Raw genomic sequence first — 24,710 nt, 5'->3', positions numbered from 1 at the left:
TGAAAATGACTGCTATGCCGCCCCCTACTCCAATGGTTCGATCTTGTCTGACAATGGCATAATTGGGCGGAAGAGCTTCGGCTATGTCTGGGCCTGAGCTGGCGTGTAGCCACGTCTCTGTGAGAAATAAGGCATCCAGTAAATTGTCAGACAAGAGGTCGTATATATTTCTTTTATGTTTACCAAGGGATCTGCAGTTTAGGTTACCGAGAAGCCATGTATGTGTCGGCTTATGGCCTTAGGAGATGGGCCGACAGAGCTGGGGGACATCGAGTTGGAAGTTACAGTATGAACATGAGATGGTATCATGCCTGTCATTTGGTAAGATCTTGCAGTTTTGCTTAACAGGGGGTCGCATGGACATTAGTAGATCAGGCGAGTAGATTCTTGATCCAGAAGCGTGGACTCCAGGGGTGGTGGGCCCTGGGTCCGGCCTGGCACGGACGGGCTTCCCTTTGGCGTGCCTTCGGCGTGCATACGGCGCGCCCGCTGCGCGTCCGAGGAAGGCACATGGATATAGGGAGAGGGGAGGCGTGGCCTCAGGAGTGGGCGTGGCCCGGAGGTTTGGCACGCGATGGCGACGATGTTGTTCCCTTCCCGTAACAGCGATAGGATCGGCTGTGCAAGGGCGATTCAAGCAGCTATCGGGGGGTAAAGTGCTCACAGGTAAGAATACAGTAAAGTTTAAAAGCAATTACAATACAAGGCTAAAATCAGGACAAAATGTGAACAAACTCTCCCGGCTTCCGCCTCAGGAGTGGTTATGCCATCTCTAACGTGCTCGTGAATCAGCGCGACTAAGAAGGTTTGAGTTAAAGTGGGCGTGGCCTAAGGAAGTGGGCGTGGCCCGGAGGTTTGGCGCGCGATGGCGGCGTTGTTGTTCCCTTCCTGTAACAGCGATAGGATCGGCTGTGCAAGGGCGATTCGATTCAAGCAGCTATCGGGGGGTAAAGTGCTCACAGGTAAGAATACAGTAAAGTTTAAAAGCAATTACAATACAAGGCGAGTACCTCCCTGTATCCCTGGTATGCCAGGACCGAGACCTTTCGTATCGACGATATGATCTTGTGGAGGACCGGTGGTGTCTATGTGAACGATGTCTCGAGCGAGACCATGTTCTTGGCCGTCGAGGTTCCACAGGGCGCGTAAGCTGAGGAGCCACGGGCCCAGGTTGGAGGATGAGGGGGTGGGGGTGGTGGAGGAGGAATCTGTGACAGAGGAGGAGCCGGAGAAGGCGGAGGACTCCATGGCGGCTGCGGTATACCTGGTGGGGCCACCGGTGGAGGAGCAGGAGGCGACCTAGTTGGTGAGTAGGTACGCGAATACTCAAAACTTGGCGAAGAAGCCAACCTCTTTTTACAAGCGGGCCATGAGGAAGGGACCCTAGACTCTCCATCAGTCCCCCTCGACGTCTATCTACTGCTCAAATGTCGAGTGTCGACGTCATCTGGAATGCGAAGTCCCTGCTGATGACAAGGAAAGGCTCACCACGGAGCAAGGCCCTGAACGGGACATTGAACGTCGGTATCGTCCCCCTGTCGTCGACCTTCTCTTCGATCCTCGTGTAGAAGTAAATTTCCTCCTCGACCTCGGTCTTCGCGTTGATGTCAATGGAGATTGGCGAGGACGCTTCGGCGGCGAACGCCGCTTGTGAGATTCAGATCGACACCAATGATGCTTCGACGGCGATGTTCTGTGCGTTGACATCAAACGCTGGGAACTCCGCGACGTGGATTGTCGGCGTCGCTTCGACCCAGAGCCCTGGGTCGACAGAGAGCATATCGTGGTCATACCTGCTCTCGACGTAGTCGTCACCCTCGACCAGGTCCGGCGTCGTTTTTCTGCTGGGGAGCCCCCCAGAGGTCGAAGCATGGGACTTGGTAAAGGACTTGCCCTCTCCTTTCCCAGTGGCTGAAGAAGCCGCCATCTGGCTCCTCTGCTCCATCCCATGGAACCGAATCTTCTCCCTGTCACGCAGGGTGCGCCTGCAAAAGGTCTTACAAATGGAACAGGTGACACATGAGAGACAGGCAAACTCAGAATACAGACACTGTGAGACTCCGACTTGGCCTTATTCCTACCGCAGTCAGGACACTTGTCAAATACAGATGGAATTATGACAAGAAAACAGCAGAAATTCTGCCAAAAAACTACAGAAAAAGTTAGATAAAGGCCAAAGACGTCGAGTGAAACTGTAAAAAGCCAGGAATAATCACTAGTTTTGATGAAATACCAAAAAAGGTAGTGCTCAATGCTCCAGGGTCCTGCCGGAAAAAAGAACTGAAAGTAAATACCTCTGGCTGTGCCTCATGGGATACCGGGGGTCTCTGGAGACTCTTAAAGGAACGGTACCCATTTGCAGACACATAATGGCAGCCTATGGGGGCTGCTCTATCCATTCCTTTTCATCTCTATCATGAAAAAAGGAGTTTTGGAAGGAGAGTTTTCTATGTGTAAAACTCAGCAAATTACGAAACCTAAGTTAAACTGGCTATCTTTTTTCACTTCAGGATGAAGTAATGGCCAGTATAGCCTAGTTGCTTAGGCTGCATTATTGTCTTTTTATCTCTAAAGTATCCATACAGGCCTTCCTTAACCCCTTGAGTGCCCGCCCCTTTCCCCGCCCTGTGCCGGCCGTTGCATTAGCGGGCGGGGTCTATGACGAGCTGGACTCGTCATGGGCACAGCGCAACCGCGGCCCATGACGAGTCCAGCTCGTCATGGGCACTCAAGGAGTTAAGAAAGGCAGAAGATGACAACTTAAGAAGATATATCTAATGAAGTGCTCCGGGGTCCACGCACATGGGCGAGACTATTCACATGATTATGACTATACACGGAAATTCCCTACAAGAGAAACAGTTCAGCACACAGTGCAATCATCCTGGCAAAGCTCGATTTTCCATACTATTTACAAAAAAAGGCCCCATCTCCCTCCCAGACAGGTATAGACATATCGCACTAGTGGACACTGGGGCAAAATATTTTGCCTTGTTACTACTCCAGGAATTACAAAACTGGGCGACGTCAAAGTTGTTCCCCTTCAACCAAGCTTGGTTTAGAACACAGACCGGCACCACAGACAACCTGGTGGCCATGCTTGAAAACAGACAAATACAGAAAAAGGAAAAGCTGTTTTGCTGTTTTACAATAGTAAAGCCTTTCACCGAATCAACTGTCGTCCTTGAAAATCCCAGAGCCAATATAACAAAGCATCATGCTGCTCTACTCCAACACATGGGCTAGAGTAAAATTAGGACGTCACAACCCTGTATCGGAAAAAATCAGCACGGAACAAGGGATTAAACAGGGGAGTTTATTAGCACCTACCCTTTAAAATCTGTATATGAGCGATTTGGTTCCCGCATAAAACCAAGTTAGCAGTTCTGCTCCTAAACTGGCAAATCAAAACATCTCTTCTCCGATGTATGCCGATGACGTCACCCTGTTCAGCCAAATGCCGGTAGGGCTTCAAAGACTGCTAGATGCCTTAGATACACTTTGCCTGGCAAATGAGATGAAAATTAACTATGAAAAAACCCAATATTGTTATCTTCAGCCAGAAAAAGAAAGAACAACATAATTGGCATCTTGACAACCATTGCCTGACCATCACAAACAAATACACATGCTTGGACTGCTGGTTAGACAATAAAGGAGGTAATTTTCTGCTTCTGAACTCACTAAAACCAAAACTAGTTGTGTTGCAATGTGCCTTTCGAACAATCTTTAAGAGCACCAACAAGTTCTCTTTTGAGGCACTGTTGAAAATAGTGTCTGCCAAATTAGCTCCAACATTGTCATACCCGGGGAAACTGGGGGCCTTCCTAAACAGGGCACAGTGCTTAGTGTTCAGGTCTTTATTTCAATTAGATCAGAATGGAATTTGCATGACAATCAACTGTTCGTACAGATGCCCAGCATAATATACCTGCACTCCACAAGGTTTGCTGAGCAAGGATCATTGAAAAATCTTATCTGGTTCGAAGTTGCGTGTTCAATCCACTCAAATGCCTGGTCACACGCTCTCTCTGAAGCATTGGTGCAAACTCGCTCAATGGAGCTATGGAATTTAAAATTACCACACTTTCAGTTTAAAACAGCCCTAAACACAAAGGTAAAAATTACATCTCTTAAATGTTACTAAAGAGCACTTGCTAGAAGAGAACATGCCCACTTGGTCCTTCGTAGTTACGCCAGAAAAGGCCCACAAAATATATTAACGAACCATTCTCCTCCTATAACAAAATTAAATACCTGCAGCGTCCGATGGGCTCTTTTGCGTCTTTAGACTTGTCGCCACCATGGGCAGTTAAACCAGATTCGAAACTATGTCGACTGTGTGGTCTATTCCAGAAGTCAATAATACTTGCTCTGTAAATGCCGGATATTCCTGGAAGAACGCATAATATAGCTCCGGCTCCTGTGGGCTAAGGAGGGGACACAGACATTACCATCTGCCGTCAGCTTCCTACTGAAAAACGCGCAGCCGTAAGTGATCTCCAAACTGGTAAAATTTTGGGAGAGTATTGAGAAGGAACTAATAATAAACCCAAAAGCCCAAAATGAAGAAGGGGAGGAACCCTGAATCTCAGCATCCTCAAAGTCTACCTTCAAATAGACAGACAGTACTGCGTTTTTTTTTTTTTTTTAAGTATAGTTTTTTTATCCGAACAGACCGAATATTAGGAAGCTAGACACCGCGAAATGTTAACCAAAGACTATTTTATCAAGTTACTAGTTGTCTATTGAATGGTATTTTACATTTTTTAACCGTTGAGGAAACCTGCGGATGAACTATGGGTTATCTGTTAAATTATAAATACTTATGAAAAATTGTGACACATCATTTTAATTCTATTTGGCACTAATGCACTTTGACAGACTTGTCTAAATAAAGTATTTTTGAATCTGAATCTGGTAGCTTAACACTGCATTACAGGCTGCAATGGAAGGCCTTAGACATGTTTTAACGGGCTACTTTAGTGGGTGTACAAATATTGCTGCAGGCCCACTAGTAGCATTTAATTTACTGGCCCTGGATTCAGGTAGTACCATATACTAAGGATATATACTTGAATTAAATGTGCCAATTTTACCATGTTTTCGGGCGAGAGTACAAGCACTTTAGCACTTGTTAGTGGTAAAGTGCACAGTCATAATGAAAAAAAATAAAAAAGGGGGGGATGAGAGCAAACAAATTGCAGGTGACACTGAAGGGAGGGCCAAGTCCAACAAAGCGGTTCTATACACACAAGCTCTCCTGTGTTTCAAATTTCTTTGCGCCCAGCAAATGAGGATCCATGAAAATATGTTTCAGAATGATGTAGAAAGCTGAAATACCAGAAGCTTATAAGAGAAAGCGATATAGCGTCCAGTATTTTAAAAAAACAACACACAGAAAGCAGTGAGCGTTAGCAACTTCACATATAAACACCATTTTCAAAAAGCTGTCAAGTTATCCGATTGATGCAAGAACAACCTGCAAATCCCAATTCTACGGAAATCATTATACAAAATAGAAATCACTGCAAGAGCAAAGGCATGCCCATGCCACTGTAAAAGTTTCCAAAACCAACCTCTGTCTAGACTCTGTATGAGGTAGCTATAACACTGCACAACGCTAAATAACAAATGCACTGCATGGTAAGTACTTAATAAAATCTGGGTTTGGAAAGCCCGAAGAAATCAAAAAGTCCAAAGACACTGTAGCTATAAAACCTTAACCCAGACAAGTGAAGCCTAAACGGAAAATAGCTTCTACTATTTAGAAAACAGAACAATGTCCTAGCCTGTTTTTACTCAGCAAAAAGGTATTGTGTAAACATAAATAAAAATATATGTTAGATCTACTTTTACATTTCATACCATACACAGTTGGCTGGGGAAGGTTTTACGAGAAGTGTGGACAACAGTTTATACAATTGTGATTTTAAAAATAAATCTTATTGTATCTAAACTGGATTTGCATCTAGAAAAAGTTAAACCTCCTTGAATAACTCCTATCCACAGCTTAGATGCTTCATTCTTTTATCTAAACAGATTGGGGTTCTTGCAGCACACCATTATGTATATTACTGATCTATAAACAATTGAGATCAAATTAATGGAAACAATGTTAAGGGTGGACAAGACACAACAAAATAGATCCAAAACAAAGATCCAGGGAAGTCATTTCTCATGCAGTTCAGTATTCTTTTCTTATTGTCGAAAATATTCTTTTTTTTGTAAAATAGTCCCAGCACACAATAGCCGACACGAGTTTTGTCTTATGCTAAGACTTTTTCAAGGCAATCCTGTAGGAATCTATGCGTCACAAATTGATAGTAGCTAATAGCCATTAAAACAGGGTGAGGTCTATAAGGGAACCCCAGTCTGGGTGATGGTACACCCCATGAAACCCTAGGATAAGTAGATAACGTGTTTCTGAATGTTAATAGCACGTTTTAAAATCAAATCCAAAAGACCACATTCTATGTGCTAAGCAACTATTAAAAAGATCTTCATTTGTGGTCCTGCTGCATATATATATATATATATATATATATATATATATAGTCACCTTACACACATAGAGTTAGTCCAAATTGTCCTAACAAAGTTCCCTTTATCTTGATCCAAGCGGCGCAACCATGATACGTTGTAACCAAACGGTAATAATATAACCGCCGATCCGCGTGTGCCCGCAGTAGTAGGAGACTACCACCTCCGTTTCTATGCTTCATTCTTTTGTTTCTCTTTTCGACAAATACTATTATACAACTTCTCCTTCCCCCTTATCTCCTACTATTTTACTCTCCCTTTCTATTTTTGTACACACTATGCTGTATGTGAGGAGCTGGACGGATATATGATGTCCACTTATGTAAGTGGGCACCTTGCACCAGTCCAGACAACCCTTATGGTGATTTAAGGAGGTCTCATACAACCATAGAAAGCTATCCAAGTGGTAGCTGTGGAGAGCAGTCTTGGAGTGTAAAGCACCTTGTTTTACCAGAACCCAATCTTATAGTATAGATTAAATTATAACGAACCGCACAAAATATTTATTATATAACATTATCTAGTACGTTACAGTATCTCCTACACGCTGATAGACAGAAAGCAGACAATACTTAAGCAAGGAAATCACAGTAAATAGGCACTAATACACAGTGGGCTCGGGTGGGCGGGGGCGTGAATTAAATCATATACTAAGAAAGTGGTACAAGAACCATGACTCGAGGCAGGACAATGTCGAGAGGACATAGAATTGCTGGGGACCCACAGAACCACCCAAGGTAAGTAGATAGGGACCCCACGGAGATCGTGTGCAGTGTATGAACTGGGGTGGTAGAGTGAGCTAAAGAAGGATGATGGATTAAACCCAGATCAGTTGACTGGGGGTGAGTGTTTGATTTGCTCAAGAGCTCCGTCCATCATCCCCTTTGGAATCGAGTGTATGAACACAACCACGTGCTCCATACAAGTCTATGTGCAAGTTGCGGTTTGATTTTTAAAGATTAGGGACCCTTCCCAGTGGACCCTGAAGAAACCCAGTGGAAGACAGAAAGTTGGAGAGCCACCCCACCTGTGCATACCATGGTACTCAAGTTACCTAACCCAGGAACGCCAGGTGCATAGGTGTGAATGGTCGTCGGAAACCGCAGTCAAACCCAATGGAGGACTTCAGAAAATTGCTGTTGCTGGAAGAGGAGAAAGTGTCCGGAGGAATCAAAACATGGATTCTTGCAGAGGAGTACCTGAAAGCAGAGGGGACAGTGTCTATGTTACTCAGGGGTGACCAGGAGACTTGGAAGACTGATGCCCTCCGATGTTGGGTGCTTCAGGAAAAATGACTGACCTTGACTCTGCAGCTGCGAGGACCAGAGGACACTGAGGACATGAGCTGTCCCACAAAAGATGTCGAGTGCTGAGGGGTCAGTGCCCGGCGGGAGCACAAACAAGCCTTAGCAAATGCAACCCAGGCAGGAAGTCAAGAAGGTCAATGGTTGGGACTAGCAAGGTCCAGGAGACTCACCACAAGCAGGGGAGTCAGGGCAGGCCCAGAGCAATCAGAAGAGCCCAACGAAAACAAAAGGTGACCCTCAAATGGACCGACAGGCCAGAAGCACAGGGATCGCAAGAGGACCTCGAGCAGCTCACCAAAAGGAGCATGCCACAGTGCCCACGAGGCGATGTGGCTGAAGATCTTGGTGGAAGAAGTTGCCGGAGGTTGGGGCTACTTGGAGCCCAAAGCACTTGTTGCAGAGTTGCCCTTGCAAAAGTACACAGTGCACACAGGTTCTGTTAATGCAGCCCCAACAAGGGATACTGACTCCAGATGTGGTGCGAGGGGAGCTCGGGCCTCAGGAGACGTAGGTAATCACCACCAGTGTTATTGAACCCTACAGGAGTCTGCAGGAGCAGAATGCAGGGAAGTGACGAGGGGAGGTTACTCCCATGTCCTTTGTCCAGTTTCGTGCCAGAGCAGGAACCAACAGCTCCCAGGACTGGTTTGAACTGAACTGTGCACTGGGACACCAAATGTGCCCCTCATGCAGACTATCAGGTGCTGGCAAGCGCACCCACCCAGCCCTAATACACTAAATCCTGTCTGGGAGGTGGTCACAGTGACAGGATGCCTATTGTTCTGCCTTCCCCTGCACGAGCAGAAATGTCTGGGTTTGCCAAAAACACAGGTGACCCTCCTTGCAAAACCAGGTCATTTTGTGATAAGTAATTTTGATGGGTCCACAATACTGTTTGGGCCCTTTCCTCCCGCGGGCACTTAGCCCACCCACACAAGTAAGGTTTCATCAGGAGACTTTGAGGAATGCGGAATGGGTGGAAGTTTGTGGATCCACACATTCTAGAACTTTCTATCACCGAAATGTAAGAAAAATTTGTTATTTTTGACAAAGTTTGAGGTTTGCAAGGGATTCTGGGTAACTGGACCCAGTGAGAGCCACAAAAGTCACCACATCCTGGATTCCCCTGGTGTCTAGTTTTAAAAAATGTACAGGTTTGCTAGGTTTCACTAGGTGCCGGCTGAGCTAGGGTCCAAAATCCAGCTAGGCACATTGGGAAAAAGAGTGAGTTTTCACTAGAAAAATGCGATATGTCCATGTAGCTTTTCAGGCAGTTTCCTGTTGCAGGCACTAGGCCTACCCACACAAGTGAGGTACCGTTTTTAATCGGGAGACTTGGAGGAACTCAGAATAGTATTGTTATTATCAATTGACTTATTTTTGTATTTCTGCCTTTCAAATGTAAGACAATTTGTAAAAAGAAAGTCATTTTGAAAAATGACCTACAATTCACGTTTGTAAGGGTATCTAGAATTTTGGAGATGTGCAAATAACCACTGCTACTAAACTCTATATTTTGTCCTGATTTCAGAAATATATAGGTTTCCTCGTTACCCATTTTTCACCCTTTATATTTTACCAAATTAATTGCTATTTACCCGGTACACAATGAAAAACCATTGCAAGACGCAGCTCAGTTATTGGCTCTGGGCTCCTCAGGTTCTTGGTAAACCTACAAATCCTATATAGCCCCACAACCAGAAGGGTCCAGCATATGTAACGGTATACTGCTTTAAAAAAATCTGTCATACTTAGAAGTTACAGGTGAAAACATTGGCACAAACTGCTGTTTTTTTCAAACCAATTTTCAATATTTCTTATTTTCAACTGTTAGTTTCTATTAAAAAAAACCTTGAATAATCTACACAAGCGACCCCTTGCTGAATTCGGAATCTTGTCTACGTTTTAGAAAAGTATAGCTGTCCGCGATTGCTTTCACACCCATTTCTACCATTAACTGGAAGGAAGTTGAGAGCACAAAAAGTAGCAAAAATAGGCTATGTCCCAGTAAAATGCCAAAACGCTGGCGAAATTTTTGGTTTTCTAACAAAGGTCTGCCTGTTCCTGAAAGCTGGGAAGATGGGGATGTCAGCACCACAAACCCTTTGTTGATACCATTTGCAGGGAAATAAAACGGACGCTTTCTTCTGCAGCACTTTTCCCCCATTGGAAAAAAAAACCCTAATGTAGCTGTATTTTGGCTAATTTCTGGGTCCCCTCCAGGAGAATCCATAAACCCTGGGTACCTTTAAAATCCTCATGATGCTGGAAGAAAAGGATGCAAATTTGGCGTAAATAGCTTATGTGGACAAAAGGTTACAGGGACCTAAGTGCAAACTACCCCAAATAACCCCAAAAAGGTTTTTAGCACGGGGGAAAAGGCCTAGCAGCAAATGGGTTAAGGAAATCTCATCCTGTTTTTTTTTTTTTAACTCTCCAGCTGGTGCCTGGAATTCAGGGAAGACCGCATTGAGTGTCTCTGACCAGAAGCACCACTAAGTATATTTCCGCTTTTTAAAATAAATAGACAGGCACACATTATTTTCGGTCTGTATCTGTAAAAATCAGTAAAAACAAAAAAAAACCCAAGCCTTAATTATGATATAGTCAATACTGCAACTTTTAATTGGGGGGGGGGGGGGGGGGGGGGTCTTGAGGTTGCTTTATATAGAGAATGGGATGGGTAGTGTTGGGTAATAAGTAAGGAGGATAATAGGTAGTGTTATAATAAATATGTATCATGTTTAGTGGAAATGACTGTGTAATTCAAAGTTATGAAATAATTCAAATTGATGGAAATTGTGTTTATGGTGCAAATTAGTTAATGTGCATATGTAAAACAAAAAATGAAATTTCCCTCGTAACATTGTAAGTGAAGGGAGGTGGGAAGCACATTTTCTTATCTCAAAGGAAATGGAATGAGACGGAGTGTGTGTGGCAAGCAGTTCCCCCAATGTAATAACATGTGTGCTTGAGCCAAGAATAAATGCTAATTATTTTTAAAGGACAGCAAAAGTGTGCCCATGGTGTTGGAGAGTAGGATCTGCTTCTTATAGTTACCCTCACTTTTTGCTATGGTATACTATGTACCCAGGGCATAGGTACCCCAGAGGCCTACCAGGGGATGCAGCATGTATTATGCCACCCCTGTGAAGCCTTCCAAAATGACACCTCAGGACTGCTACTGCGGCCTGAGTGAGGTGGTGCATGCACCCCTTACTGAGATATAGGTTCACTATATCTCAACCTATCACTAAACATATAAACCTATCAGTCACCCCTATGCTTGGTTTTGTGTGAGAGGGTGCCCATGCAAGAGCAGAGCCCCTCTGCATCCTTCAGAATCTATTCTCCGGGGTGGTTTGTGATGCAGCCGGACCATATACTCTTAAGTGCATTATAACCTCACAGTAAATGCTAACTTTGGGGATGGCTGCACAGAAACATGTCGTGTTTGGTGTCAAACATCTTGGAATCATACCCCCACACCAGTAACTGGTGTGGGAGTATGATCCCACCCTTCTAGAGAGAGAGAGACATGACAGCACCGGTATAACCGGTACCAGCTAACAGAGCCCTGGCATCACAAAATGGATGCTACCAGCCACAGACACAAGTCTGGCCTCATGCTGTTGACCGAAACTTCGGCAGGGGAGGTCTGGACAATAGGTTTCCTGTCACAGGGAGGTGTAACCACCTCCCAAGACAGGCTTAAGTGTATTAGGGCGGGACGGGTGCACTCCAAGAGTGCTTTGAAGTTCAGCACTGGGGGCACATTTGGTGTCCCTGTGCATAGTCCAGCTCAAACCGGTTGCAGGAGCTACCAGCCCTTGCTCTGGCGCGAAACTGGACAAAGGAAATGGGTGTAGCCACCCCTCTTTCCAAACCCTCTCATAGGTGGGTCCCCTGAGTTAGTCCAAACCCTTCCTTGGGGGTTCCGTCTTTATACCCGACTACAGAACTTTAGATCTACCTGGACGAAACTCTGAAACTGAATCCTGGAACTTCGATGATCTACACGACGGTAGATGACTGAATAATTTCCCTTGGAGTAAGGAAGTTACTCCCTTGCTTGGCAGGCACCAAAGACGCATCTGTCTGGTTTGCATCTCCGAAGCTCCCGCCGGACTCCGAAGAAGTTTGCAACACAGGAGGTTGGTTTCCGTGGTCTTTAAGGTCGATCAGTGCCCACAGCAAGTCTGAGGCCCGTATCCCTCGTGGCGACCTTGCAACCCGAACCCCTGGACACCGCGACGATTTGCAGAAGCATCAGCTTTGAGGTGACCTCTGTAGCTGAGCTTTGGGTTACTTGTAGCCCTCACCCTGAGCAGCATTTGCACTGAAGATTGCCCACCTACACTCCACGAGTGTTCCGTGAGATGGCCCTTTGTGTTTTCTCGCTCGAGGTCCCTTTGTAATACCTGGTCCGTCGACTGGTGGGTCCTTGTGAAGGCAACTCTAACTTTAATTGGGCTTCCCTGTTTGCTCCAGACGTGCCCTGACTTTCCATCGCTTGGGGAGTCTCCGGGACCTTGCTGGTCTGCACCGTAGCATCTTTCCTCTTCCTGAGTAGGTTGCTGTTGACAAAGCTGGTTGTGTCCAATACGGGCACGGACACTGCAGCACTCGACATCCTTCGTGGGACAGCTCGAATCCAGCTCCTGTTCGTCGTCGACGCCTCCTGGTCCTCGTGGCTGAAGAGTCAAGCTTCCCCTCTTTGCACCTGAAGCACCCGACATCGGTGGGCATTCGTCTATCGTGCCCCTGGTCACTGGCAAGTCACCCAGACTCTGTCCCCTCTGCCTTCAGGTTCTTCACATCTTTGATCCAGGCTTGGATCTCTTCGGACACTTCTCTTCCTGGCAGCAGCACTTTTCAGCATCTTGCCATTGAAATCGACGAAGACGCCCAACACCATTTGACACCTATGCACCCTGCTTCCCTGGGTGAGGTAACAAGAGTACTTCGGTGCTCCCGTGGGTGTTGGCCCTAGAACCATTCAAGTCCAAAAGGGTTTGTTCCTAGTCCACCTGTAAGTGTCCTTAACCTTTAAAATTCCAACCACGAGTTTCCCCATAGAAGCTAACAGAGCTCGCGGCTGTGTTCTCACACTGCACTCGGCCCCCGTGGGTCCCCTGTGTCACTACCTTGGGTGGTTCCTTGGGGTCCCAGCGATCCTACAGGCTCTAGGGCTTGTGTCTAGTCAAGTCGTGGTTCTTCTACCACGTTCTTAATATATGGTTTGGTTTGCCCCTAGGGCCTATCGTATATTGTGCTAATTTACTGTGATATTTTAAGTGTAACATATGTGCTTTGACCTCTAGCCTCAAAGAGACTAGTAGAGTGCGTTTAGTAACAAATACATATATATATATATATATATATATATATATATATATACACACACACACACACACACACACACACCTGGTGTGGTTCTCCTTTCATTTGGTCATTCAAGAGATTATAGACTGGTAAAACAAGCTGCTTTACATTCCTTCAAGACTTAACCTGAAGGCTGCTCTCCATAGCTACCACTAGGGTGGCTTTCAAATAAGGTTGTATTTAACCTATCCTCAATAAAGGGTCGTTTGGACTGGTGCAAGGTGCCCACTATAACTAGTGGACAGCATATGCCAGGCCAACTTATCACACGTGGCTCTCGTTTTTTGGCACAGTAGCGTTGAACATAAAGCTTAGTTTGTGTGGGAGACCGTTGCAAATATTATTTAAAGTGGTCTAACAAAAGAATTGAAAGGCAGCATAGTTTGAGGGAAATACAACTTGGGTTGTGGTGCAGTCGCAAATGTTGTTTAAAGCAGTCTCACGTAAATGAAAGGCAGCCTTGTCCAACATGGAATTAAGGTAAATTTAAAGCTGAATGTAAATGTTGCCCTCATGGTCACTGCTGACACCCATAAGCTAAAAAGGAAAAGTTAAGCGTAACATTTTCCCGTGCATTTTGCACAGATTGTGTTTTTTTGCAGTCTTCTTTAAACTTTAATGCTGTTCACACGGCTATAAAGGATGAAAAAAACAAGTATTGGCATAGCCAATAGGTCTCGTTTTTGGGACCTTATAAGTGTTTAGCCATGCAACAGTTGATGTAGTTGCACCAAGGATATTGTGCTGCATAACTAAATACTTATAAGGTCCCAAAAGCGAGACCTATTGGCTATGCTAATGCTTGTTCATAAAGAATGTGTTTAAGAATCAAGGACATAAGCAACTCATTGCTTCTTCTGAAGCAACTCAACAATCACAGCCCTTTTGTTTCCTTTTGGGATTTTATTAGGCTGCACCCGAGTGAAAAGGCCCACATACGCTGCAACCGGCCTTAGATTGCTTGTAATCCCTTCCAGAGAGAGCCTTGTCTGACAGTTCAAACTGCACTGAAGCTAGTGGAGCAGAATCGTGACTGATTTGCATGTGTCTGGTTCTTGTCTGAGGTGGCATGGTGGGCAAAAGAACGATGAACTGAATACGCCCAGAGTCAATACCTGGGGTTAAGATTGATTCAAGCATTCTACCAATCCATTTTTTCAAACCATAATTGAACACAAACAAGGGCACATTATATTAAACGCTTCTAATTTTGGAAAAGCAAACAAATCTGATATGTGCCAAGTTGCAGAAAGGCTTTCAATAGACACAGGCCTTGCAGAGAACCAATGTTCAAAATCGAAAGAAGAAATATAGTAATTGTTCTGTGGTCTTCTGACCTATCATTGTACAGACTCAGCCATAAGTCATCATTTTTTCATTCATTACGAAAGCGGATTTATCTGCATATCCCTCACGTCCCACTAAATTCGCTGAACTACTATCTTAATTTTAGAAAGGCTTATAAAACTCTTACAATCTATTAGTTTTGCAGCTCTAGGCTATTATGGGTGTGGACGTACGGTCTACCAATTGTGCACCTACCCAGAGAGAAGCGCTAGAGTGTGGCAAGAAGGCAGTGGCTAGCCACCACATTTTAATTACCACTGACCGCATGCAGTCCTATCTGTATCTTTGACCGCATCACTGCCAGAGATATTACCTTGCTAGGTTCAAATCTAGCCCTTCTCCTGGTCTCTAATCCAAAAGACGGTCATGGAGAAGAGGTCCCAGCGCCTTGCGATGCACGATCCGCACAATCAATGCTACATTGCTTCTTTTTCTGTCATTTGTACACTGTGCCTGGGAAACGGTTTTTAATCCCATTACTTAGGTTCCTGAACATCAGAACAGGCAGGCCAGCTTTACTTCTCCAATTACTGTAATCAGAACTAAATGTGTATAATGTTTCATAAATGAATCTCGTCTGTTGTAAGATTGGGAAATTTGGTGGGTAAGAAATGTTTTATTTTAGTATTCTTAAAAATGAGGTACATTTAAGTGAGCTGTTTGATGTACAAGGGTCTGGATTAGTTATTAATCCCTTTAAGACTACCCCTCTTTACGCGCAAGTCACTTTATGAATGAACTGTCTTAATTCTCGTCAGACATCAGAATGATTTGATGCATTATGTGCCGGATTACTCGTATGTTGTTGTTAATATTTCCCTTTCATGCACAACTCAATGTATGGATCTGTTTACTCAACCTTTATACAAGTTACTGCTAAATTTGAATGCCTGCATATTATTAATTTGTGTTATGTGCTCTTTTATGGTCTTCAAGAGCTCCTGGAAAAATGTAAAAACTAAAGATGCAAGTTTTACGCACATTCATTCAGGTGGAAAAAACTATTTTGTTTCTGCAGAAACTGTAGAATAGGAAACCTCGAATTGATGACGTAAGTGCATCAAGGTTCATGTCCTTCTCGTAACACAAAAGGTAGAACTCAGCAGTTCATACACGCGCGATAGAGGAAGTCAACAGGTCAGCAAGTTCAAAACCACATTCTGTTGGCACGTCGCCATCTATCGCCCAAGCTCCGCATATTGACAACATAATGAATGATGATGCGCGAGCTGCGGCTCTAGCCAGAGCAGGGGGCAATGCTGGCAAACGGAGACTGCGAACGGGTGGAACATGTACTAGGCTGGCCTTCACCAGAGCAAAGAGAAATTGGGTTTGTCGGATGGCTCCACGGAGTCTTGATGAATACCGTTCCCAAAGGGCCCCGCGCATAGCAGGAAACCCTTGTAACCCTGCAGTAGGCCTGTTCGATAGAAGCAACCTTCCGTCTTATTTGAGGCAATAATTGCCAGAGTAAACCGGCATTTCTGTTACCCCCGAGCATGGAGAAACGTGCATCTGTCCATCAAAAGCACCAAATATAGGAACACAAGACAGGGAACAGACATAGCCCCACTAGCAGCCCCCACACACACAGAAGCGCCTGGTGGAGCCAGCGAGGGCGCCCCTCTGGCTAGAACCGTGGCTTAGAGGCTGCAGCAGTTTATGAAGCCTTCATTCGCTGACCCTTCTCTGCAGCAGGCTCAGGCCGGCCTGTGGTCCTAGCGGTCTGATCATCTCTTAACATCTCCCCCCAGAGAGGCCCTGGGCAGAGCCTGGCTGCAGCAGCCTCGCCTGGTGAGCACTGTGGGGGCAGAGAGGACAGGCTGCAAGAGAGGCAGGGAGAGGCAAAGGAAACAAGGCAGTAGGAGAGGGAGAAAGGAGGCTTCAAGAGCGAGAGGGAAAGAGGGAGCGACAGAACAAGACGCAGAAAGAGGGAATGAAAGAGCAAAGCGGAGGGGGGGGATGATAGAGCAAGGAAGAGGGAATGAAAGTGAAACCAGCTTATAACATATATAATATAATATTGTGAGAGACAAACTTTGGGAAAAACTGGCAACTGGAAGATCCCGCAGGCACGGCTGGGCGCAATAATAGCCCTTCACACAGACACCTGGGTGCAGGTCAAACTGGGCAACAGCACAAGCCTGTCTAGGCGAATTCCAACAACCAATGAACTCAAACAGGGCTGTGTGCTTGAGCCGACTATGTTTAACCTCCTTATGGCCGACCTGACGCAGACCGTGGGCAAACGTAATGCACCCGCTCTAAGGTTAGGAGGTAAGGCTCTAACCAACAACCTGTACGCTCATTGTGTAGTATTAATCAGTGACACGCATGTGGGCATGCAATACCTTTTAAACGCTCTCCAAAAATATTCCAATGAAAACTCACTGGGAGCAAATGTGGATACAATGAAAACAATGTCAATTAAAAGACCAGGGGAAAAACCCCACCACTGGCACTTATGGAATAACCGGGAACAAAACACAACAAATTACAAATATCTAGGGGTGATATTGGACAATAGAGGCCAGTTTACAAGCCAGCTAGAGTCAATCAAAAGGAAAGGAGCAGCCCTGGCGACGACGCCGAGGCAAATAAAAACTCAGCTCACAGGCCCGTGTCTCTCAAAATCTTCAGATTGCGCAAGCCAAAATCCTGCCCACGATCACATACGGCAGTGAAGCGTTAAAGGAAGAGACGCACACACCCTAGACACCACCTTAATCAGGGCTGATAGAATCCTGTTTAACATGCCCTCATACGCATCTACTTCCCAGATTTGGCTGGAATTTGGCTTCATCAAACAGTTAGGAAGGCAGGGGGTACATAACTTGCTGGCACAAGAACGCCACTGCAAACAGTCTAAGCCATCTACTGTGGCCGGAGCTTCAACAGAGAACAGCGGCTCCAGCAAGGAAACACCTATATCAGTGCCTAAAGAACACCGGCCTTAGTCAGCTCTGGAAAATTCTGACTACAAATTCTGTTGTGAAGAAAATTGTTGGGAAGAGGATAAAGAGTATGTCGCTTGTAGAAGACAAAGTAACATTAGCACAGAGAAAACACGCTTGGATGACAATAAACAGCAATGTATCACTAAGGCCACAACCATATTTCAGTGCAGGGTACTCCAGGACCATCAAGGATAATTTCCTAAAACTTGGCTGCGGGGTCAAAAGTCTCCAAATTACACTAGGAATCATGTATGCTAAAAGGAATATTGCGTGGAGGTGGGGATCCGGTGAATCACCCACGTTGCAGGACTGGTGTAGGGATATGGATGAAGCTATGGTGGCGGAAAGTGCGGTGTATACACATCGGGATGCCCTCAAAAGTGGGAAAGAATTTGGGGAAAATTGAATAAATTCAGAGGGTACATATGCGAACCACCAAGACCAGAGGTGAATCAAACGTCCGATTAGGAGTAGGGGGTGGAGGGTGTCGGTGTTATTGTACTGTGGGGTCATGGTTGATGCTCCAGAGATCACATACAACTGTTTTGTTGACATTACTAAGGAAGGATTGGTGCAGATGGAGAATAACTGAATGTAGGCCATGTGGTTTTTTTTGTCATGCTTATTGTTATCAATAAAAAGAACTTTAAAAAAAAAAAAAAAAAGGCTCCAAATTGCCGCTTTTGTATTACCGGTGTCGAGGACATGGCTCACTTGATATGCACCTGCCCCAGCCTGAGAAGAGCAAGATAGTGTCTGCGCAAGTTTCATTTTAATCTGCGAGGGATCAGAAAACAGAGGCAAGCTGTGATATCCTGCTTTAACTCGACGACCCGCAGATGAATTGTAAGCTAGTACAATTCTTAGCACAGATAGACAAGAAGCTGGTCAACTGTGGTTACACCACAGGCAAATGTTAGAACTTCGCTGCTCAGTGGGAAAAATGCATGTGATTAAACAGTTACGAACCTTTGTGCAAACTGGTTGAAGAACAAATCAAGCAAAGGCACAAGAGGGTCCAACCCAAGGACTCATGAACTTTATCTTAACTGGGCCTGGCAATTTGCACAATAATTCTATCTGGTTTTAATCCCTTGTTTTAGTCACACACAAGCTTCATTTTCACCATCTTTTTATTGTACATTTTGCATCAGTTCAAATAAATACAATAAACTTACTTACCTTCATGGACTCAAGGGCTTAAAACATTGGCAGTGGAAGGACAGAAGTAGTTAGGCCAAGCTTCAGGGGAGAATCAAACACAAGAAGATGAAGGAAAGCCCAAACATCCCATGGAAAAAAAATCAAATCAAGTGAGAATGACGATAAAGCCAGCCAATGGTAAGCAATGGTGCCTGACCACACCTCTTTTCGCAAACGGATAGCTAGCGCTGTCTGGTAGGAAAGACCTAAAACAAAGCCTATATCTTACAGGAAATGTTCTCTAAGCAAGTGTTGGATATACACACATTAATACAAAGGACATGTGTTTTTAACTTGGGGCAGGCAAGAATACATGCTTGCTATTAGTAAAGAAGAAACTTGCAAATCTAAATAACAAGATAGATAACATGAAAAAAAAAATCCCCAAATTCAAGGGGCATTAAGTTGGTCACCAGCATTTGATACATCTCGATGAAGGAATATGCTACTTACCAGTATGCATCTGTTCTTGGCATGTAGAGCTGCAGAGCCACACACTTAGGATAGTAGATCGCCATCTGGTGTTGGGCTCGGATGCTTGCAGGTTGTTGTCTTCGGAAGAAGTCTTTGGTCACCAGATAGGTGACTCCTCCCTTGGACTACAGTGCGCATGGGCATCAACTCCATCCTTAGATTGTTTTTCGCCATGATGGGAAATGATGGAGTTTGTAGAAAAGAGAGAGGAGATGTCCATGTGTGATGTCTAAGTAAGACAATGCTGGAACAGATACAGGTCCCGGGGAGGTGGGTGGGCGTGTGTGGCTCTGCAGCTCTACATGCCCAGAACAGATGCATACTGGTAAGTAGCATATTCCGTTAGAGGCATATGAGCTGCAGATCACACACTTAGGATAGACTATCTAGCAGTGTCTCCCCTAGCGGTGGTCACCCGTATCGGTTGCAGCAGTTTGAAATAAAGTTTTAAGGACAGCCTTACCCACAGCAGCTTGTTGCTTTGTTTGCACGTCAACACAATAGTGTTTAGTGAAGGTGTGTGTTGTAGACCATGTGGCTGCCTTACAAATATCTTCTAAGGGAATGTTTCCTAAGAATGCCATGGAAGCCCCTATTTTGCATGTGGAATGCGCTCTGGGGGAACTGTTAGTGTGCGTTTAGCCTTGTGGTAGCATATTTGGATACATTTAACTATCCACCTAGCTATCCCAGATTTGGAAATGGGGTTGCCTTTATGTGGTGGAGAGAAAGCAACAAACAATTGTTTTGCGGAATGATTTGGTCCTGTCAATGTAGTAAAGAAGGGCTCTTTTAACGTCTAAGGTATGAAGAGCTCTTTCAGCTACCGAGTCTGGATTTGGGAAGAACACTGGTAGCTCTACTGATTGGTTAAGATGGAACAGAGATATGACTTTTGGAAGGAATTTTGGATTTGTTCTAAGAACCACTTTGTTGCGGTGTAATTGTAAGAATGGTTCTTGTATGGTTAAAGCCTGGATCTCACTTACCCTTCTGAGGGATGTGATAGCGATAAGGAAAGCCACTTTCCATGTGAGGAACTATAGTTCGCATTTATGCAGAGGTTCAAATGGGGGTCCCATGAGCCTTGTAAGAACAATGTTTAGATTCCACACTGGAGAGGGTGGTAATCTGGGAGGAATAATCCTTTTAAGTCCTTCCATGAAGGCTTTGATCGCAGGTACTCTAAATAGTGACAAGTGTTGTCGATTTTGAAAGTAGGCTGCTAATGCTGCTGGGTGGAGACGTATGGATGAGTATGCCAAATTACATATTTGCAAGTGTAGTAAGTAGCAAATGATGTGTTGGATGGATGCATCCAACGGGTTTATATGATTGTTAGTGCAGTAAATGGCAACGCTTTTCCATTTTGCAGCTTAGCAGGCTCTAGTGGTAGGTCTTCTGGCCTCCTTTATAATATTCATGCAGTCTGGTGGCAGGTTTAGGTAACCGAACTCTAGGACTTCAGGAGCCAGATCGCTAGATTCAGTTGAGCTGGATCTGGGTGTCTGATTTCTCCATGGGTCTGGGTTAATAAGGACGGGGAGAGGTGCAGTTTTTGGTGTGGAACTAGCGAGAGTTCCAGTAGTGTTGGGAACCACGGCTGGCGTGCCCATGTGGGAGCTACTAGGATCAGTTTGAGAGACTGTTGCCTGAGCTTGCGTACCACTAATGGAATGAGTGGGGGAGGTGGAAAAGCGTACGCAAATCTGCCTGACCAGTTCATCCATATCACATTGCCCTTTGACTCCGGGTGGGGAAACCTGGCGGCGAAGGTTGGGCATTTTGCGTTTTCGTGTGTGGCGAACAGATCTATGTCTGGTTGGCCCCATTGTTGGAAAAAGGGTAGTAGGACTTGTGGATGTAATTCCCATTCGTGAATCTGTTGCGTCTATCGACTTAACAGATCGGCAATCTGATTGTGAACCCCTGGAAGGTGTTCTGCAAGTAGGTATATGTTCTGGGGAATGGCCCATCTCCAAATGTTCTGTGCGAGCTGGGACAGCTGGAGAGAATGTGTGCCTCCTTGTTTTTGTATGAAATACATGGCTGTCATGTTGTCCGTCCGGATGAGGACAGTTTTGTTCTGGAGATGTAGTTGGAACGATTTTAGTGCTAGGAACACTGCTAGCAGTTCCAGGTAATTGATATGGAGCACTTTCTGTTGAGTGGTCCATTTGCCCTGAGTGGTGTGTCCGAGGAGATGGGCTCCCCATCCTGTGAGTGATGCATCCATGGTCAGCACTATCTGTGGAAGAGGCTCTAGGAACGGCCGTCCTTTGGACAGGTTTTTTATGTTCCACCATTTGAGAGAGCGATGTGTGCGGCTGTCCACCAACACCAGATCTGCAAGTTGTCCGTGAGCCTGGTTCCACTGACGTGCTAGACATTCTTGCAAGGGACGCATTTGAAGTCTTGCGTAAGGCACAATGAAGATGCAGGATGCCATCATGCCTATGAGTTGCATGAACACTTGCTGGAAGAGAGTGTTGGGTTTGAAACTTTGCAATAAGAGTTTGTATATTGGCTATCCAGGCTGGGTTGGGATATGCTAGGGCTGTGGAGGTGTTTATGGTGGCTCCTAGATACTGATGTATGTGAGAGGGTTGGAGATGAGATTTGGGATAGTTTATTGTGAATCCCAAGTTGTGTAAGATTTGGTGAGTGTGTAGAACACATTTGTTGAATGACTTGGCTTTTATTAGCCAGTCGTCTAGATACGGGAAGACATGAATTTGTTGTCTTCGGAGATGTGCTGCTACTACTGCTAGACATTTGGTGAATACTCTGGGCGCAGTTGTTGTTCCGAATGGAAGGACTGTAAACTGGTAGTGCTGTCTGTCCACCACAAACCTTAGGTACTTCCTGTGTGCAGGATCAATGGGAATGTGGAAGTAGGCGTCCTTGAGATCTAGTGTGGCAAGGAACTCGCCTTGTTGTAGTAGTGGGAGCACTTGTTCAAGAGTGATCATATGGAAATGATCTGAGTTTATATACAGATTTAGGGGTCTGAGGTCGAGTATTGGTCTTAGAGTCCCGTCCTTTTTGGGGATCAGGAAGCATAGGGAGTATACCCCTGTACACTGATGTTCCAAGGGAACAGGCTCTATTGCGTGTTTTTGAAGCAATGAGAGAACCTCTTGTTTGAGGAGCGCAAGATGGTCTGGTGACATGGAACGCTGTTTGGGTGGTATATGTGGGGGGGGGGGGGGGGGGTAGATGTGAGTTCCAGGCAGTAACCATACTGGATAATTTGTCTTACCCACTTGTCTGTTGTGATGGAGTTCCAGACAGGTAGGAACTGTTTGAGTCTTCCCCCCGACTGGAGTGGAATGGTCTGCGGAGAGTGGAGGAAAGTCATTGTTTTGTAGCAGGGGAGGTGCGAGTGTTGGTATTGCCTCAACCTCGTCCCTTGTTGTCGTTTCCTCTAGATCCTCCTCTAAAATATCCTCTACTGGGGGATGTTTGTGTAGTGGGTTTGAACGTAGAGGAGCTGTCCGCTCCCATATTCTTGGAGGCTCCTCTGTAGAAGGAGCGTCGAAAGGAGCCGCGTGGTTGCGGAGACTGTAATGCTCCCATGGACTTAGCAGTCTCTGTGTCTTTTTTCATCTTTTCAAGGGCAGTGTCTACTGCTGGGCCAAATAGCTGTTCTTGGTTGAATGGCTGGCTAAGTATGGTAGTTTGTACCTCTGGCTTAAAGCCTGAAATGCGTAACCAGGCATGGCATCTAAGGAGCACACTTGTGTTTATTGCTCTAGAGGCGGCGTCTGCGGCGTCAAGCGCACAATTAATTAACGCGTTTGAAATAAGTTTTCCCTCCTGGATAAGGTCATTTGCCTTGGTTTTATATTGGTCTGGCAGATGTTATAACAGATTCTCCAACTGGTCGTACTGAGCCCTGTCAAAGCGTGCTAGTAGGGCTTGAGTGTTGGCAATACGCCAATGGTTAGCGGCTTGTGCTGCTACTCGTTTGCCAGAGGCTTCTAGCAGTTTGGAGTCTTTGTCGGGAGGTGGTGCATCTCCTGTGGTTTGGGAGTTGGCGCGTTTCCTAGCGTTGGAAACGACCAAAGAATCCAAGGGGAGATGTAACAAGGATCTTCAGGGGCAGGCCTACATTTCTTTTCTATTCTTGGGTTAAGCACCCTGGCACGGACGGGGTCTTTAAATACCTCTGGGGCGTGTTTTATGACTCCTTTAATCATAGGTAAAATTTGTACAGACTTTTGAGACTGCTCAAAAGTATCTAATAAGAAGTCTTCCTCGGGTGCGTGGGAGTGCATGGTGACTCCATGGTAAAGTGGTGCTCTATTTAATAATTGGCCAAACCCCAGGTGGTCATCTGGAGGTGATGGTTTGGAGGGATATGGGGTAGGGTCAGGCATGTCTGGTAGAGGGAATGCCCAATCATCCAGTGGTGCGGTATCTGGATCCGTGAACGGATCATTAGGATCACCCCCTCCCCCTAGGTCATCATCATCATCCTGTGGAGGTGGTGTATGTGAAGGAGAGGGTAGAGGTAAGGGTGGTGTAAGCAGAGGGGGTGGGGTAGAAGGTAGTATGGGAGAGGAAGGAGGAATAGGCGATGTTGCAGAGTCCTTCTTGTTTATAGGAACTGGGGCAGGTGGTGTGTCCAGTTTCCGTTTTTTACATGGCACCGCAGTGACATGTCCAGTCTTTGGATTAATATAGATCTTTTTCTGTCTTGGGTCAATGGGATCTGGATGGAAAAGTTCTTGTTCCTCGGGAACCGTTTTTGGCGCCGATTTTTTCGGTTCCGATCGAGGTTTTGGTTGATCGGTGGAGTTTTTGGCTTTAGGAGGTGTGCGAGAGTCCTTAGCCGTTGGTTTCGGTGCCAATGATGGTTTCAGAGCCGAAGTTGTATCTTTCGGCTTGGGAACTTTCGGTGACGGTTTATCTATGGGCCTCGATGTTTTCGGTGCCGAAGGCGTCGGAGCCGATTTCGGTGCCGAGAGGTCTTTTGTCTTCGGTGCCGGTGGAACAATGACATGCGGTTTGCTCGGGCCCGAGCTACCGGAAGGCTTATGTTTCTTCGGAGCCGAGCCCGGAGGCGGGGCTTCTGAAGGATGTTTTCGGTCTCGACTGAGACCAGCAGGCAAAGTCTTGACCAATGCCTTTGATTTTGGAGGGGTTGGGGTTGGGGCAGGGGCAGTAGTACTCATGCGTTGCCCAGGAGTAATGGGGTCGTCTGAGTCGTCTGCTTCGGAGAGGATTTGTAGATCCTCGGAATCTTCTTCCGGGACATCGGGACCCTCAAAGATGTTTTCTGGTTCCGGAGCTGGTCTCTGTGCCATGATGTGGCGTCGAGCCCTTCGATCCCGAATGGTCTTTTTGGATCGAAATGCTGCGCAGGCTGGACAGCTGGACCCGTCGTATTCCGCTGATAGGCACAGGTTGCAGACTTTGTGGTGGTCACTGTGCGGAAATTTTGCTCCATACTGGGGGCATTTTTTAAAAGGCGCCCTTTCCATGAGTC

Source organism: Triturus cristatus, chromosome 2_2 (genome assembly GCF_964204655.1).
Source record: "Triturus cristatus chromosome 2_2, aTriCri1.1, whole genome shotgun sequence".
NCBI classification, from domain to species: Eukaryota; Metazoa; Chordata; class Amphibia; order Caudata; family Salamandridae; genus Triturus; species Triturus cristatus.
Note: the sequence above shows the minus strand (reverse complement) of the source record.